The sequence below is a fragment of the Lutjanus erythropterus genome, chromosome 13 (genome assembly GCF_056507025.1).
Source record: "Lutjanus erythropterus isolate fLutEry1 chromosome 13, fLutEry1.hap2, whole genome shotgun sequence".
In the NCBI taxonomy this organism is placed as follows: Eukaryota; Metazoa; Chordata; class Actinopteri; order Lutjaniformes; family Lutjanidae; genus Lutjanus; species Lutjanus erythropterus.
In genome coordinates, this window is record NC_139329.1 from 34,172 (window position 1) to 52,724 (window position 18,553).

The following is an 18,553-nucleotide window of genomic DNA, read 5'->3' on the forward strand; positions in this document are numbered from 1 at the left end:
AGTATAGAAACACAAACTCAAAAACGGGTGGTTAAGCCCACTGCTAAAGCACTTGCCGATAAATTGGACAGGTTGCAAAATGGCAGAAAAGCCAAACTAAACAAAGCAAGTGCTATAAAAAAATCAATGCATGGTTTGATGTCAAAGGGTGATAAAACTGAGGTACAAAATGCTCTTGATGAATTGATTGAGGTATGTGAAGATGCTAAGAGCATGCATGAATCTCTGTTAGTGTTGTTGCCAGATGATGAAAAAGAAAAACATGAAGTATGGTTTAAAGCAAAAATGCTGTCAAATAATGAGTGTACTGCAAATGCAAAAAGGTGGGTCTCATGCAATGAAAGTGACGTAAATGAAAATGAAATTGCTGACGATGATATTAATCCTGAAGACAAGTGTCTCCAACGTTGGTAGCAAACGGTCGAGTCAAAGGAGTGATAACAGTGGTAGATCAAGTACTACATCCTCTGCTCGAATAAAGGCAGAGGCAGAAAGAGCTGCACTTGTGGCTCAAGCGGCAGCCTTACAAGCAAGACATGCTTTGGAGGAGGAGGAACAACAGTTGAAGAGGAAAAAGGAGCAGCTGGAATTGGAAACCAAGTTAGCTGCATCTGCTGCTAGGTTAGCAGCATCACAGGCCTCTGACCTGAAAAGTTCTTCTCAAGCACCTTCAAATGCCATGAATTCCTACGTGGAAAAGGAAAAGGGAAAAAGGGAATCTGCCAACATCTTAAACCCTATGGCAAAGGAATTTAAGCCTGAAATATGCAAATCAACGCTGCAAAATGGCACCAAAAGAGGGTCACTGGCACTCCATAAGTTAATGGATGTTCAGCCAAAGGAATGTGTGCAACGGTTAAAACCTGTTTCAAAACAGCAACATGCTCCTAATGAAGAACAACAGGAAAATAACACATTTGGAATGTCACAACATTTACAAGGCCAGTCAGCAACTGCTCAGTCTCAGGATAAGGAAAGGCACTTTGCATACCATCAGCAAATCAGTCAAACCCCGCCTGGAGACATACTTGCCATCATGCACAGACAAAATGAAATAACAGCAGCTCTGGTACAACAACAGCAGTCATTCTCTCTGCCACCATGAGATATCCCCGTATTTGAAGGTGATCCCCTCAGATACAGAGCATTCATCAAGGCTTTTGAACAAGGAGTGGAGGAAAGGGCTGGAGAAGCTGATTGTTTGTATTATCTGGAGCAATTTACTAGAGGACAACCTCAAGAACTGGTACGCAGCTGCCAACATATGGCTCCTGAGCGAGGTTATGCAGTGGCAAAAAACCCTCTACAGGAACATTTTGGAAATCATATCAAATTGCAACTGCTTACATGGAAAAGGCCTTGGCCTGGCAAAGTATAAAATCTGAGGACAGGAAAGGACTTCAAGCTTACCTCTTATTTTTGCGCGGCCGCTGCAACGCAATGGAGGAACTTGAGTACATGCAGGAACTGGACATGCCTGTGAACATGAGAGCCATTGTTTCAAAGTTGCCGTACAAAATGAGGGAGCAATGGAGGACCAAAGCTCATGACATAATGGAAACAACTGACTACAGAGCCTGTTTCAGTGATTTGGTCACATTCATTGAACGTCGTGTCAGTATTCTTTCTGATCCTTTGTTTGGTGACATACAGGACCCATCATCTAGTGCTGCTGAGATAAAACCTCTCACCAGATTCAAGTCACAGCCTAGAAACAGAGTAAAAGGAAGTGTTGTTGCCACCACAGTGACATGCACAGATTTGCCTGAGGAAGTAAAAGAACCAGCATCCAATTCAAAGAAAGCTGATAAAGCGGGATGCCTTTGCTGTACACGTGCTCACTCATTGGAGGAATGCACGCAGTTTAAGGGAAAGAAGCACAAGGAAAAAATTCTCTTTCTGAGGGACAGGCGAGTGTGCTTTGCTTGTTTATGCGTTGGTCACATGAGCCGGGATTGTGAGAAGCGCTTGACCTGTCAACTTTGTAGTCGAACTCATCCCACTGTGCTTCATATCAGAAGGCAAGCAGCGGATCCAGAGCAGATAAAGGAACCATCAGACAGCCTGTCTACTTCACGCAAAACATGTGAACATACAGGGGCCGGTAAGGATCAGTGTGTGTTATCCATTCTCCCTGTAAAGGTTAAAGCTGCAAAGGGAAATCACATCATAAAAACTTATGCTTTCTTGGATCCTGGCAGTTCAGGCACTTTCTGCTCCGAACATCTGATGCAAAGGCTGAACATTACAGGAAAAAGAACAAACTTCTTACTGCGTACAATGGGGCAGACCACAGTGAGTTCAGCCTACTCTCTGATTGGTTTGGAGGTATCTGATTTGACAGTAATGATTTTTATGTTCTCCCTGAGGTGATCACACAGAAGAAAATGCCAGTCACGGCTGACATGGTTACACCTGAAGACCTGGCTAAATGGCCATACCTGTCAAAGGTGCACATCCCAAGCATCAAAGTAAATGTCAACCTGTTGATTGGAACCAATGCCCCCAAATTACTGGAACCTTGGGAGGTCATCAACAGCCACAGAAATGGCCCGTATGCTATTAAAACTGTGCTGGGATGGGTCGTTAATGGCCCACTGAATGGAAACAGTGGTGCGCCGGAGGAGGAGCTTCCCTCAGCTATGGTGAACAGGATTTCTGTGTGCAAACTGGAAGAAATGCTGACCAGTCAGTACCACCAGGAGTTCAATGAAAGGAAACTGGATGAGAAGGAAATGTCCAGAGAAGAATGGAATGGAAATGGAAAATATTGTTTGAAACTGCCCTTTAGGAAAAAGGAAGTCTACTTGCCCAACAACTTTGCAGTGGCTAGGTAAAGGATCCAGGGTTTGAAGAAAAGGTTTCTTCACAACAAGTGCTTCCACCAGGAGTATGCAGGCTACATGAAGGAGCTTATTAGTAAAGGATATGCAGAGCAAGTACCTGAGCAACAACTGCATTGTGAGAGTGGGAAGGTGTGGTATATCCCTCACCATGGTGTCCACCACCCAAGGAAAGGATCCCTGCATGTGGTGTTCAACTGTGGAGCCACTTTTCAAGGAGCTTCATTGAATGGTGAACTCTTACAGGGTCCCAACCTCACCAGCTCACTGCTTGGAGTTCTCACGTGCTTCAGACAGGAACCTGTAGCATTCATGGGGGACATCCAGGCCATGTTTCACCAGGTAAAGGTTGTTGAAGAGGACAGAAATTCTCTTCGGTTTCTCTGGTGGCCAGATGGTGATGTCACTAAGGAGCTTGTGGAGTACAGGATGACCGTGCATTTGTTCGGTGCTGTGTCATCTCCCAGCTGTGCAAGCTATGCCTTGAGGAAAACTGTGGAGGATAATCAGTCTGAGTTTTCAGATGAAGTGTGTCAGTCTGTCAAGTGGAATTTTTATGTGGATGATTGTCTGAAGAGTTCAGCAACTGAAGGAGAAGCTATCCAGATGATAAGCGATCTTATTGCTCTGTGTAGAAGGGGAGGATTTACCTTGGAGAAATGGATCAGTAATAGCCGTGTTGTCTTGCAAGCCATAAAAGAGGATCAAAGGGCCAAGGACCTAAAGGAGTTAGATTTGGACCGAGACAAACTTCCAGCAGAAAGAGCTCTGGGTCTACGGTGGTGTATTGAAACTGACTCTTTCAAATTCAAGATGGAGATAAAGCAGCAATCTCTCACCAGGCGTGGCATGCTGTCAGTAAACAGCTCTGTATATGATCCTCTGGGTTTCCTGGCACCAATCACTCTGCCTGCAAAAATGATGCAACAAGAACTCTGTCGGAGAGGTTGTGGGTGGGATGATGCTTTGCCACAGGACATCTTATACCAATGGAAAAGGTGGTTGGAGGATTTGGATTTGCTCACTGCATTCAATGTGGACAGGTGCATCAAGCCACTGAACTCTGGAGATGTCAGACATGCCCAATTACATCACTTTGCTGATGCAAGCAAAGCTGGGTATGGAACTGTAACATACATTAGGATGAGGAACCGGCAAAATCGCATCCAGGTCACCTTTCTGCTTGGCAAGGCCAGAGTGACACCATTGAAGGCCGTGACAATTCCTCGCCTTGAGCTGACGGCAGCTGTCCTTGCCATCAGAGTGGACTCGATGCTGAAGGCGGAGTTGAACATCAAGTTGGAGGATTCAGTATTTTGGACTGACAGCACTTCAGTATTGAAGTACCTGAACAACGAAGACAGGCGCTTTCACACATTTGTCGCCAACAGAATCTTAATCATCAGAGAAATGTCTGAACCCTCACAGTGGAGACATGTCAGTTCTAAAGACAATCCAGCTGATGATGCGTCCAGAGGAATGAAGGTCTCTGATTTTCTAAAAAGCAGCAGGTGGTTGGAAGGTCCAGCATTTCTGTGGAAAAATGAAGAGGATTGGCCCAAGACTGCGTTGGATGTTGCACTGGATGCTAACGATAAGGAAGTCAGAAGGGAGGCCATTTGAATGACCGACCGATTACCAAGCCCTCGGAGGATCCCAATGACTTGGAACCACTCACGCCCAATCATCTTCTTCTCCTCAAGGGTAAACCATCTTTGCCACCTGGAGTGTTTGGACCTGATGACCAATATGTGAGAAGGCGATGGAGGCAGGTGCAGTACCTCGCAGATCTTTTTTGGAAGAGGTGGATTTTGGAGTATTTGCCCTTGCTTCAAGAGAGACAAAAATGGAACCAAAGGAAAAGGAGTTTGACTGCTGGAGACATCGTGGTGGTTATGGATTCTTCAGCTCCTCATGGTTCATGGCCACTTGGCAGGGTTCTGGAGGTTTTTCCAGACAAACATGGACTTGTTCGTTCTGTGAGATTACAGACAAAATCCAGCATCATTGAACGACCAGTGACAAAACTTTGCTTAGTGCATAGAGAATAGATATGTTGATCTGTGCTTGTGTGTAACAACATAATTTGACTCCTTTTGTTATATGTGTGAATTGTTATTTCTGCTGGCCATTAACAATTAGGGGCCGGTGTGTAGGAGCCAAATATGTTGGTGAAATATTTCAAGGGTTCACTTGTAGTTCACTGTTTTGAACATGGGGTGTCGCTGTACCTTTGTAATGCTCAGGTATAAAGGTAGCTGGGTTACTGTTGTTGTCAGGTGTTTGACCCGGAAGGGCAAAGGGTTTTTGACCGCTAAGGCGCAAAATGGTTGTCACGCCGTATGCTGAATGTTTGGTCTTTTCTTTTTTGAAAAAACAATGGACATCGTTCACGATTGCATGAGGGAAATAAATTATTTTTGCTGCAATGAAGAATGACCTGTGGATTAATTCAAGGAACAGCACAGCGTATGGTTATAAAACAAAGAGTCGAGCGCATCAGCCAGGTCACTCCGGGTTAAACGTCTCAGGGGCTAAGTAATAGGCTAGCTTCTACACTCGTCTTTGTGGGGAGGTTGAGGCTGAAGGGAATATCTCCTCAGGGTGTGCACTACCACTGTCGACCCCAAGTCCAGAAACCCTCAGACAAGCAATCCCACTTCTGACACCAAATTGTGGTGGAAAATCTGAAAATGAAGACAGACACCATGACCAAAATTGTCTGGTGTTTGATGTGGTGTTTCAATAGAGCTTTGCAAAGGACCAGTACACAGTCCCACGGAAAGTGTAAAAGGAACTGATAATGAGTCAAGAATGTAAATCTGTCTTATAGGGTTAGGAGATGAAGGAGGTTGGGTCAGGATGGACCTGAAGTGCTTAGTGGGAGAGTCAGGATGTGACTGTGTTATCAGAAGTTGTTGTTCCAAAGGGAGAACAACTGTGTGTTCAAGGACAAGTAACCAATTAGTGCCTGACAATACATGAGAAGTAACTATGAGGAACAACAGTGACCAGTTCAGCATATAATTTTCCCACTATAGCATACACCACATTTGTGACCTGCAGTGACATTAAATCTCTAATTGGATGGAACTTTCCTGAGGCTCCGTTAAAAATAAAAGGTAAATGGTTGAGCAGCCACGGATCATCACCTGACCTCTTCTTATCCAGTGCTGTATGCACCAATAATTATTCAGCACACCTATATGATCCAAAATCACACACACAATAAAACCCTTTATGGGGGGGGGGGGGGGGGGTTATGGAAGAAAAAAACTTTATCCTCTAAAAAAAACAAATAAATCCCTAAAATATAAATGCAAAGAAAAGAAATTATTACTAAAAAAATTACAATAAATGTGTAAAAAAAAACAACAAAAAATTAACTAATGGAGACTAATTCCTAATAGAAAAAACCTTCAGTATTAATTAAAATTTATAAAAGAAGGGAAAAAAGAAGGAAAAGAGGATAGAAAAGCATGTCCTCTGTGTCAGGGTGGCTGTTTGATGAGAAAGAGCAAAAGTCAAATAACTGGTTACTGATAGCTTGGCTTAGGGCTGCGCGGTATACACGGTCGATGACGTCATCGCACCTGCCTCTGTGTGAAAATGGCCGCAAGCACAGTAACGGCGGAGAAGGAGGGGCTGGTAAAAAAAACAAACAAACGGTGCTACATCCGTGATTTGGACGTGGTTCGGGTTTAAAAAGTCGGATGTTGAGCAGAAAAATGTCATCTGCAAGATGTGTGTCCGAGTCCTGACCCACATGCCGTCCTATACGGACCCGGACCTATAACCAATAAATTATTAATAGATTTTATTTTTTTATGGGACGCTTGTATTTTAACTGGCATACCTTTTCTAGTCTTTCCGCCGCTGGTTTAGCTGATCAGGAGACGCACAGACCAACTGCAGAGAAGCTGCGTGTGGAGGAGACTGTTGTTAATGACGGAGTTTATTACAACAGTCAAAACTAACGTGATGACATCAACACCAACCAGATGCACCTATATTATTAAACAACCGTATAAGGAGGCCTATACGTAAAACAGGAGAGTCTGTGTTTCTCTGTGAGAAACTTTCAGACCTTCTCACAGCAGAGTGAACAGGTGAGGGAGGGGAGGAGGGCAGACTGATCACTAATCAATCACTGATACCGTCGTCATCTTGGACTGATTAAAAAATAAAAATGCCAAAATTGGTGACAAACCAAACCTGGGTGTCCACACAAATAAAGTCTTTGTGTGAAACACTGCAGAGTTTAACATTGTGCTGTTTACAGACAGTCTGCTGTCTGTAGTTTGATAGAGACAGAGAGGGTCGTGTCTAGAAGGGAACCCTAGACCCGCGAAAGATTGCGCGAGTTTGAAACACTGATCACTGACCTGCTGTGATGGAAAAAATACTCACATTCTTTACTTTGGTATTTTTTTTTACAGATTTTTACAGGATTACAGAACCTTTTCACTGTTTTTGCCATTTGTCTTATAGAAAACCTCTCTTACTTGAAGTACTGTTTACAATATCCACTTTTTTTGTAAGAATTTTGTACTTCTGAGGCACTATCCTTACTTCTATTGTTCTTCTGCACAATAAATGCTCAAAAATTACATTATATCTTTGCTGTTGTTGTTGTTTTACAAAACCCATTCAGAAACACTTCCATAAGTTTTACACCGCAACATTTATACCGCGATATATACTGTTACCGTGAAGGGATTCAATTTATACTGTGATATGAATTTTGTCATACCGCCCAGCCCTAGCTTGGCTCCATCTGCTGGACAAAAAGAGTCACTGCATGGCCTATCAAGTGAATGGTCAAACAATTCAGCAGCACATGGAGAGTCAGTTTACAGCCTCTGCAAAGCCTCTAAAGCAATAGTAAAATAAAATATCATAATTATTTTCTAAAAGAGAGTCACAAAAGATGAAATTAGTCCAGAGAAGTTGAATTTTGTTATGATATATACTGAAGTAGTGTAGTAGTTGTATCAACGTCTATATCAGGGGGGTGTCAAACTCTTTTTAGTTCAGGGGCCACATACAGACCAATTTGATCTCAAGTGGGCCGGACCAGTAAAATTAAAGCATAATCTATCAATTATTCTGGCGATTAATTGAGTAATCAGATAAGAAATATTGCTTGGTCTGCATTTTTTTTCTATTACATTACTTTTGCTTTATTTAAGAACAATGGTAATATACAAAAGAGAAGATAAGACAGGTCTATTAAATGAACAACTATAAATTACTAAAGTAAAAATACTCAGTAAAGTAACTTTACTTTTACTGTAGATTTGCTTTTACTGTTTTTACTTTACTTTCTACTCTTTTTCCAAGTACAAAGGTAAAAGTAAAGGTAGTAATGTCTGCAGAAACCACAAACAGAAGATGCAACTAACTCTTTTAACTAAAACAGTCACCAGAATGTTTTGTTCACATGTTAAAATCACAACATTTTTCTTCTGGAGCAGGACAGACGCTCCCAGACCCCCAGGTAACTTGGGACTGGTTTTCCAACATGCCACCTTTTTCTCCTCTTATGAGTTTGCAGGTCTGTATTTAGTCATCCAAAAATACCAATATGAATACCATTAAAGTTACAACAACAGCAATAAAAATGTTGATTTTTCAAAAAAGGAAACAATAACATGCAAAATTTTTAAATTGTAATTCAGTAAAAACACTAATACCACAATGTAAAAATACCTAAGTAAAGAATCTGAGTATTTTTTTCCATCACAGCAGGTCAGTGATCAGTATTTCAGTGAATAGTGTTTTATTTATGGCAGCCCGCCACATTAAAAACATCGACACCACGATATGATTTTCTATTTTTGGAGCTGCGCACCTTTTTCGGTCGTGTCTAGAAGCTCTAACTCTTTATTTGCATAGTTCTCGCAAGATTTGTGTTCGTTATTTCTACTAAAATAATCAAACTCGCACAATCTTTCGCAGGTCTAGGGTTCCCTTCTAGACACGACCCTCTCTGTCTCTCTGTCAAACTAATGACAGCAGACTGTCTGTAAACAGCATGATGTTACACTCTGCAGTGTTTCACACAAAGACTTTATTTGTGTGGACACCCAGGTTTGATTTGTCACCAATTTTGGCATTTTTATTTTTTAATCAGTCCGAGATGACGACGGTATCAGTGATTGATTAGATCAATGTGCCCTCCTCCCTTCCCTCACCTGTTCACTCTGCTGTGAGAAGATCTCAAAGTTTCTCACAGAGAAACACAGACTCTCCCGTTTTACTTACAGGCCTCCTTATACGGTTGTTTAATTTTATAAGTGCATCTGGTTGGTGTCGATGTCATTAACCATCACGTTAGTTTCGACTGTTGTAATAAACTTTGTCATTAACAACAGTCTCCTCCACACGCAGCTTCTCTGCAGTTGGTCTGTGCGTTTCCTGATCAGCTAAACCAGCGCCGGAAAGACTAGAATAGTTGCGCCAGTTAAAATAGAAGCGCCCCGTCAAAATTTCAAATCTATTAAGAATTTATTGGTTATAGGTCCAGGTCCATATAGGACGGTGTGTGGGTCAGGACTCAGACCACGGTCCGCCTGTTAGGGACCCCTGCTATATAGGATACTTACAGATGGTCTGGGTCCATCTGAAGATTAGCAATGAATGTTGAGTAAAAAGCACATAGCTGCACTGCCTTTTCCTGTCCCTGAGAGGAGAGGAGAGGAGAGGAAACTTTAGTGCCATTTCTGGAAATCAGCAGTTTTCAGAGAATCATGGCGTAACACTATAGTGTTCATGACTGACAGAAAAACACAGTCACATACCAGGTACAGGTCAGGTATATTTGTCGTAGCCTCTCAGTGTGGCTTAGCTGTGCAAAGCACACTCAAGTGTTGCTGTCGGTACCGCACTGCTTCGTTGACATGTGTCCTACTTCATGTTTGGTCAAGACATATAGCTGCACTACCTGTTCCTGTCCCTCGGTCCATGTGGCTCTGGTTATGTGACGAGAGGAGAGGACACTATAAGACTGATGATGTAGACGGCGAACACAAACAACCCACAGTTATTTGTTGTCTGGAAATCAACAGTTTTCAGAGTCATGCTGTAACACTACAGTGTTTATGACTGACAGAAAAACACAGTCGCATACGAGGTACAGGTCAGGCAGTTGTCAGGTGTATTCGTCGTAGCCTCTCAGTGTGGCTTAGCTATGCAAAGCACGGTCAAATGTTGCTGGAGCCCTCCTTGATTTCTGTTTGTTGTTCATGAAGGACACAAGCACACAAACATAAAAAAAGGATATGACAGTTGGCATATACCACAACAGTCTGTGGTTTTGCACATGCACATCACAGAAATCTCTGTTTAACACTTGAGTGTCAGAGCAAAACAGAAGGAGCAGTGACTGAACCTTTAAATGTTTTCACATTATAACTATTGGTCATACTAATGGTATGCACAATCTATGAACTGTAAAGTTGACTTACAGCATGTTTGACTCCAGCTCAAGATGACTGCTGATGTTGCTTGTTGCTTCACTGACGTGTGTCCAACTTCACATCTTGTCAGAGCCTTGTGAGAGGAAGAGAAAAATGTTACACCATTGATGCATATAAACAAAGCACAATACAGACAGTGTACATTACATGCTAATATACCACTAATACACAATAAAAAAGAGACACATATCATGCATGGGAGTAGGCTGTTCTTATTTACCTGGCACAGGTCGATTTATAGAGCAGATAGTAGTGGTGTGATCCTGTGAGTTTTGTCTCTCCATCTCTGGAACATGTTTGTTTCCTGTTAAGAACAAGTGCACAAACACAGATCAACACTCATTTACATGTTTTCCTCTGCAAATGAAAATAATAATAAAAAAAAAATTCAAGATGTTGTAAGTTATGTATGTTAATTATTTCACGTTTATAGATCAATGGAAGAGAGAGATGACATTAACCAATGATGTACATGGTCAGAATTTACTGTGTCCATAAGTATAACTATAAGTTATTGGCAGCATTCAAAGAATCAAAGAAAACAAACATAGTTACCCACCAGGTCCAGGTCGTGCTCCAGGTCAAATAATGGTGAAGCAGTGGCCTCTTGGTGTGCCGACTCCCACTCCCAGGTACATGGATGCTTTAGGTTAGCGGTGAGGACAGCAGTGGCGGGTTGCTGGACTCCATCTCCTCATGCACTGTGCTAAGACCAGGGGTGTATTCTAGGTTTAGTGAAAAATCTCAGTTAGTTAATCTTGACATAAGTAAAACTCTGGATTAACAGTGGGCCATTTACAATGGAAAATAATTATTTTCTAGGTGGACCTTGTTCAGGTGGCTAAAATATGTTTTGTTACTGACCTTGTCCACAGTAGTACACTGCTAGCTTCCCTAATGGTGCTCCTCTCTGCTTGTCCCAGTTGGTGGTGTGCTGACTCAAATTCACTGTAGTTAATACACTGACTATAGATAAGGTCCTCACATAACCCCACTTCAAATAAGCTGAATGATCCCTTTAAAAGCTATTAAAATTGTTTTAAAGGCACTTGGCTTTTTTGTTTACCAACAAATAGTATATCAACATAAAACCTGTTGATATACTATTTACTAAGAAAATGCAGTTTAAGCCTCCCGACCTTAACATGGCATTAGACTAACTTATGCAACTTCAACAAAGCATGACATTAGACTAACTTCTGCAACTTCAAGAAAGCAGACTGACATAAAAGAAAAATTTACACTTTTTAAGTCTGCCTTTATTTACTTCAACTGCAGTGGGATGAATTTATTACAGTAAAACAATTAAATTTATTAAAGGGATGCTTCAGCATCATGTTCACTGTAAATGCTGTAGTGTAAGTGTCATTCAGTGTGCCTGATGTACAATTCACATAGGCATCACTAACTATAGCCAGAAAATTTTGCACAAAACTTTGAGTGTGCCTTATGCTCACTGCCAACTAGTATTTCCACCATACTGCCAGCAGTAATAATAGCACTAAATGTATCATTGAAGTTGTGCATGTGTGCGTGTCTGTGTGTCCGTGCACGTGTGTGTGCGTGCATGCACTATTGTGCATGTTTGTATGTGTATGGGTGAGTGTGTGCGTGTCTGTGTGTCTTGCTTACACATTGGATGCATGTTCACTCATAGCTGCTGGCCATAGCAGCCACTGAATATCCAGCTCTAAGGCTAATATCCATCACTGCCTACTGCCATTTTTATTGTCAGCCATGTTGTTCTTCTCTCACTTACACCCCTTCTCAGATTCAGACTTCAGTGTTCTCTCAACATACACAAATTGCACATCAGATTGTAGGAAAAGCTGTGCCGGTAGCAACATGTGACCACAGAAACAAAAGGACTTATAGTTTTGGCTCAGCAAGGTCAAAAAGGACAAGTTTTCCAACCAACTGCCCCATTCACTCCCATATTAACTCAGATTAAGACCTTCAGGAGAAAAGCAGATGACCCCAACATGTTCCAGTTCTTTAAATTGTTGGTGTGACCACATATTTGGCACCACAAGAATAAAATTTACATGGCTGTGTTCGCAGTCTTCTCTTCTCGCTCAACATGTGTTTGGTTTGGCTGTGGGACTTAGTGTCTGTCACTCAGAGGCAGTAGTTCGAGAGGCAGATTTTCATTAAATGCATGTCTTGCCTACACAGTGGATACATGTCCACCCACAGTTGCTGGGCAGAAATTGTCAAAGCTGATTGTGATTGGTTTAACTGAATGTCTGGCTCTAAGTCTAATATACATGGCTGCCTACTACCATTGTTCTTCTGTCCCATTTAAGGCAGCTAAACACAGTCCACAGTCAAATAATGTACTCTGTTGTTACTTTGAGTTCAGATTTTACTTCACTCACCACTCAAGCGCAGCCTCCAAATGTATTTCTCTTTGCCTAGAAACAATATATTAGTCTCATCTTATGTATCTCAGAAAAAGCAGACTCCCCTTCTGCAAAAACTAACCACAGCTCTATGTAACAACATGATAGGATTTACTGTTGCTGAGCTAAAGGACAGTTTATATAGCTACGAAGCACTGATCCTCTCACTGTGTCTGCCTGGAATAGCGAACATACACAAACAGCTAAACTAACATTAGCATTGTATTTAGCTTAACGGTAGCTCGTAAACTCTGCCTATTCACAAGCCTGGTAGCCCGATCTGACTACTGACATTTCGCCAAGCAATAGTCTTCCTGCCGAGTTCGTGGTATCATGTGTTATACAGTTCGGGGAACTCGGAAACACAGATAATGAGTTTTTCTTCCATTTTCTCTCCCTCCTCTATTTGTATGTGTCGCTTTTGGCTACGTCACATTCAGCTGTTATCTCATTGGTTGCGCTTTGAAAGGTCAGCGGCAAACGAGGTCAAAGTTGAACTTTGGGCGCAGCGCTGAGCGGCACATCCCAGCTGTGCGCCATGCCAAGGGTAGTGGTGCCGCTAGGTCAGGCGCCACCGCTCTCTCCTTAGGAAAATATGAGACAGCCAGGCAAAGCGTTTTTACCGTTGATCATGTGTAGGGGTTTTTAAACCGACGGATTTCGACGCACCTCCCTCTCCCGCCCCTCCCCCTGACCGCCTATCGACCGAGGCTTCATTTCCTGTTCGTATTTATCGATTATCATGCCAATTTACTGTCAGTTTACATATTTCTGACTATTTAACTGCTTTTTTTTTACATTAAAGAGACAGGAACGGAGACACACAGCCACTCACCTCAACAGACGCGGGAGAAGTTAATGGTCCGACAACGTCACACAGCCAAGTCAAGTCGAGGTGCCTTCATGGACACTCGGAAATTCCACAGTTAGACACTGAAAACTTACAAAATGCCACTAAAATGTGTGTGGGTTTATTTTTTTTTTCGAATGTATTGCATTATGCACATTATACAGCTACATTATTAGTACTGTAAGATGAGATTTATTTTGTGAAGATATATTCAGTAGATTTTCTTATTTTTCACTGTTTATTATTTTGTGTCCATATAATTTGCTTAATGGTAATTACACTTGTATTCTGCTGTTAAAGTTAATCTGGACCTATATAATGTGGCGCACCTTATGTGCAGGTAATATGAGTTGTGATCGAGATTGGCGGAGTGATATGTTAGATGTAAAATGTCACTTTTGTTGTCAGTATTGACTTGTCCTACGTTCCTCCGGACATTAAAGTGAATTAAGTGGAAACCTTCGAAGCTCTCCTCGTACTCCTTCTTCACCCACAGCCCTTCTAAAGTTTAATAATTTAATTTAATTTAATTTAAAGTGATACACAAGTACCGTGTATTACAGTACCATTTGTATGATGTAGTTTATATGGCAAAGTTTAAATTTAAGCTTGCAAATGTTTTGATACAACTGGTTTGAGAAATCGTCTGCCAATTCCCTTTCATACATCCTAATTTTAGTTTCCAATTCCTTTATCTTACTCATGTCCTCCCTTTTCTTTTTAGATGCATATGCTATAATTTTCCCTCGAATATAAGCTTTAGATGCTTCCCACTCTGTTGATCTCCTGTCTGAGCTGCCTGTATTTAATTAAAAAAAAGACTGTAATTCTTCTTTTAATAATAAGTTAAAAGCCTCATTAGATAATAGTGACGCATTCAATCTCCATCTACCTCTTCTCTCTGTGTCATTATTTATATCAATTCCCAGCTCTACAGCTGCATGGTCAGATAGAGCCATTGGATTAATTTTACAATATGCAACTTGCTTGGTTATATTGTTTGATATTAAAAACATATCAATTCTCGAGTATGATTTGTGACATTGAGAGAAAAAGGTATATTCTCTTTTTCGTGGGTTTGTCAACTGCCAAGTATCCACTAGAGTATTATCCTCACTCAACATGTGTATAGCTGCTCTATCTTTAGGTATCCAAGATGGGCCTGTAAAAGTATTTCGATCTATAAATGGATCCCAGACTTGATTAAAATCTCCTGCTAGAATTACATCACCCTCCATTTCTCCCAAAATTTTATTTACTTGATGAAAAAAGTTTGGGTTACATTGGTGGTTGGTGCATAAATATTGCACAAAATAATATTTTTGCCATCTATATTAGCCTGTAAACAAATCATTCTACCCTCATTATCCTTTATCTGTCAAACCAATTTAAAGCCATATTTTTATGTATAAGTATAACCACCCCATTGCGTTTACTGGAAAATGAACTATGAAAAACATGTCCTACCCATCCAAATTTTGGTTTCAGAGCTTCCTCTGACTTAAAATGTGACTCTTGAATAAATGCAACATCGGCCTTATTGTGTTTAAGATAAGATATTTTCCCTCTTTTTGCAGGACTTCCACAACCTTTTATATTCCAGCTGATAATTGTAACATAATTTCTAGCCATTTAAAGTCCTATGACAATAAACAAAAACATGATGCCCTGAGAGAAAAAAAAACAAACAAACAAGGTCCGTGGGGTCCTCCCAACTGCTCGTTGCTAATGACAGCCTGTGTAAGCCGACCCACCCGCATCACATTCTCTCATCATCTACCCGTCCCTTGATCCTCAGTCCAGTTGAAAATAAATATGTATCCCGTACATGTTTCAAGCGTTGTTGCAATTCTGGTTGATAAAGTGTTCAGCCTCCTCCACGCTTGTAAAACGATGGCTCTTGCCCTTCCATGTGAATCTCAGCGTGGCGGGGAAGGTCAGTGTGTATCTCACATTGCGTTGCTGTAGTGCCTTCTTCGTGGTCAGGAACTCCTTCCTCTTCTCCGCTAACTCCTTGGTTAGATCAAGAAATATTGACAGCCTTTGTCCATCCCATTTCACTCCTCATGTCTTGGCTGCAGCTCTCAATACCTTCTCGCAGGCGGACTGCCCATGAAAGCGGATCAATATGGGTCTGGGCAGCTGGTCCTCATTCGGCATCGGGGCTAGCATTCGGTGCATTTGTTCAATTTCAAACTCCGCCTCAGGGTTTATCCCTAGCCCTTCGCTCAGAACTTTTTTGACACATTCCTCCAAAGTGCCATTTGTCCCGTATGTCTCCACCAGTCTCACCAATCTTATGTTATTTCTTTTGCAGTGATTCTCCAGGATTTGCACACGGTCCCATAGCATATCCACCTTTTTCCCCATGGTACTAGTGTTTGTCACAAGGCCCTCAGTCGTGTCCTCCAGCTGGGAGATTCGCTCCTCCGCCTCCTCCACTCGTACCTGTAGCCCACTGACAGAGTTTTTCAGCTCAGTGGTGGTTTCTTTAATTGTCACTACATCAGCAGCTACTTCTGTCAGTTGAGCACTCAGTTTGGTTATTTCAGCAAAAATTTTTTCGATACTTATTTTCTGTTGTGCAGCTTTGTCGGGAGACTTGTCCTCATTAGCAGCTAGCTTGTTCCGAGTAGCTATGTGGCCCATATCCTTAAAATATTTCGACATTGTCGCCATTTCTCACCGCCAAAAATGTAGTCAAAGTACTAAGAACTTTTTTGGGATAAAGTCTATCAATTTTTAGCTCAAGGTAGGCAGATAAATATGGATTAAACAATTAAATTAGTAGCGAGTGGTCTGAGCCCTCCTACAGTGATGCCATCCTGCTCGGCATACCCACATGACTCCTCATTTGCATTTAGTTCTAGGGATAACCTAATCAGCATTTCTGTAAATGTGCCAGTGTTAGACAAACAGTTAGCTGGCTAAATTTCAACTGCAGGTGAGAAGTTTTGAAACCTATGAAGTGTATTTTTTGGCCACTTGGGCTGTGTTGATTATATATATGACAGCCACCTCAAACTAGAGCTGTAACATGTAATTGGTTAATAGATAATTAATCAACTATCAAATTAATCACCAATAATTCTGATAATTGATTAATCACTTTGAGTCATTTTTTAAAGAAAAAAAGTCTCAATACTCTGTTTTTAGATCCTCAAATGTGAATATTTTCTGTTTTTTTTAGTCCTCTGTGACAGTAAACTGAATATATCTAGTTTGTGGACAAAAGAAGACATTTGAGCACGTCATCTTGGGCTTCCAGAAACACTGATCAAGTGATTTTCACACTTTTTTTTGACATTTTATAGTCCAACCAACTGATTGATTAATCACTACATTAATTCTGAAATAATAAATTATGAAATATTAAAAATAATTGTTAGTAGCAGCACCACCCCAAACAAATCAAATAAATGTCATTAGTCCAGGAGTGGCACAATTACTTTCTCTGCAATCAAGAGCACTAAACAGTAGAATGAAAACAGATCTATCGGACTTGTGTATACAGCATTTTTATGACAATCAACCATGATCAAAATTCTTTGCTCACCTTAGTTTCCATTGTTTTCACTGGATGCGATTAGTGCATTGTCTTTCTGAGCCACAGCCAGATCTTGGGGTGAATCACTGGGACTCTGGTTCACTACCAGCCTATAAGGATCTGTCACTGTAGAAGGTGATGTGGTGATCAACCTCACCAGATTGTTGATGCATCCCAAAAGACTGACCAACACTTTTAAATTCACTTAGAGCTGCAAATTAGAGCTGCAAACCACAGCTGCAGACTCAAGAATGACTTGTTGACACAATTTCAGAACTCAAGATCTAAACAAGATTAGTGGATTCTGAAAAGGAATAGTGAACTTTAGTGGCTCACTCAGTTACAGCATGGTCTGCGACATGAATATGTTGTTGTCCATGTTGACAACTGTTTAGCTCATCTTGTTCAGATTGCTAATGTAGTCTACCGGCTTTCAGTACACATTGAACTTGTTTATGTAATAAATTTGCATTGAACCATTGTTAAAAAGATACGTAGTGTTCATAAGCTGTTATGTGACAATTTTAAAGATCTTGTTTTTAAAGGTACACTTGTAGTTTTGGGAAAGAATTTTGAATCAAAAAAGAATATTCACGGATACATACATGACTGACTGAATTAATAATTAATTACAGAATAAACAAATTGTCCTCAAAGAGCATAATTTTCATATTGTTTCTTTTTTTTGCAGGGACCCAACTTTCTGGCTTCAGACAGTGTTTTAGGGACCTCATTTCCCTCTTAGGATCCCTTATTTATTCAGTTATGAAAATATATCAATATTTGCGTTTGTATTATTACTTTTCTGAGTTTGAATTTCTTTTCCAAAACTGCATTATGTGCCTTTATAGTTGCTAGGTTTACACTAAATGGTCAGAAGTATGCCACACAGTACCTTCATAACTGTTAAGAGAATGGTTCATTCGAAGTGTGTTTGTATAAGGTACTTATCCATAGTCAGTGTATTGCCCACAGTAGATGTTAGTTGGCGGCTTCTGGTTTGGAGAAGCAGCAGGAGTACCGATGTAGATGAGCTAAACAGTGTACTGCTTTAGACAGGGTTAGCAGCAAAACATTTTAACCACTTGAAAGTGTTCTTCCCAACAAAAAAGTATTTAACTTTATGCAATATTTCAAATATTTTCACTGCTTTACCTTCCGGTCAGCCAGCCTTTCCAACAGGATCTCGCCTTCATACAAGCCAAATATCATATCTCCAAAGCCACCCGAGTCTTAGCAGAAGCACTAATTACTTAATACATGGTTGTGTAACCCTTATTATCCTAGATAATAGGATGGCTACGAGTTCTTTATGGGATCCCTGATGTTTTTGATAAATTACCCCAACTATGAACTTGTGTGCAACCAACTTGTATTTTAAAATAACTGAGGCAGACAATACCACATGAGTTTTATAGATACTTTAGTTA

General features: G+C 40.9%; 1 long non-coding RNA gene across 1 annotated transcript; it reads right to left on the reverse strand.

Annotated features, from left to right (window-relative positions):
• Positions 1–9,888: 9,888 nt before the first annotated feature.
• Positions 9,889–11,388, reverse strand: LOC146315954 (uncharacterized). The gene is made up of 3 exons (XR_014771801.1): positions 10,884–11,388; positions 10,313–10,397; positions 9,889–10,077 (listed from the first exon to the last, which is right to left on the reverse strand). It is a non-coding gene; the product is annotated as an uncharacterized LOC146315954 (long non-coding RNA).
• Positions 11,389–18,553: the final 7,165 nt, after the last annotated feature.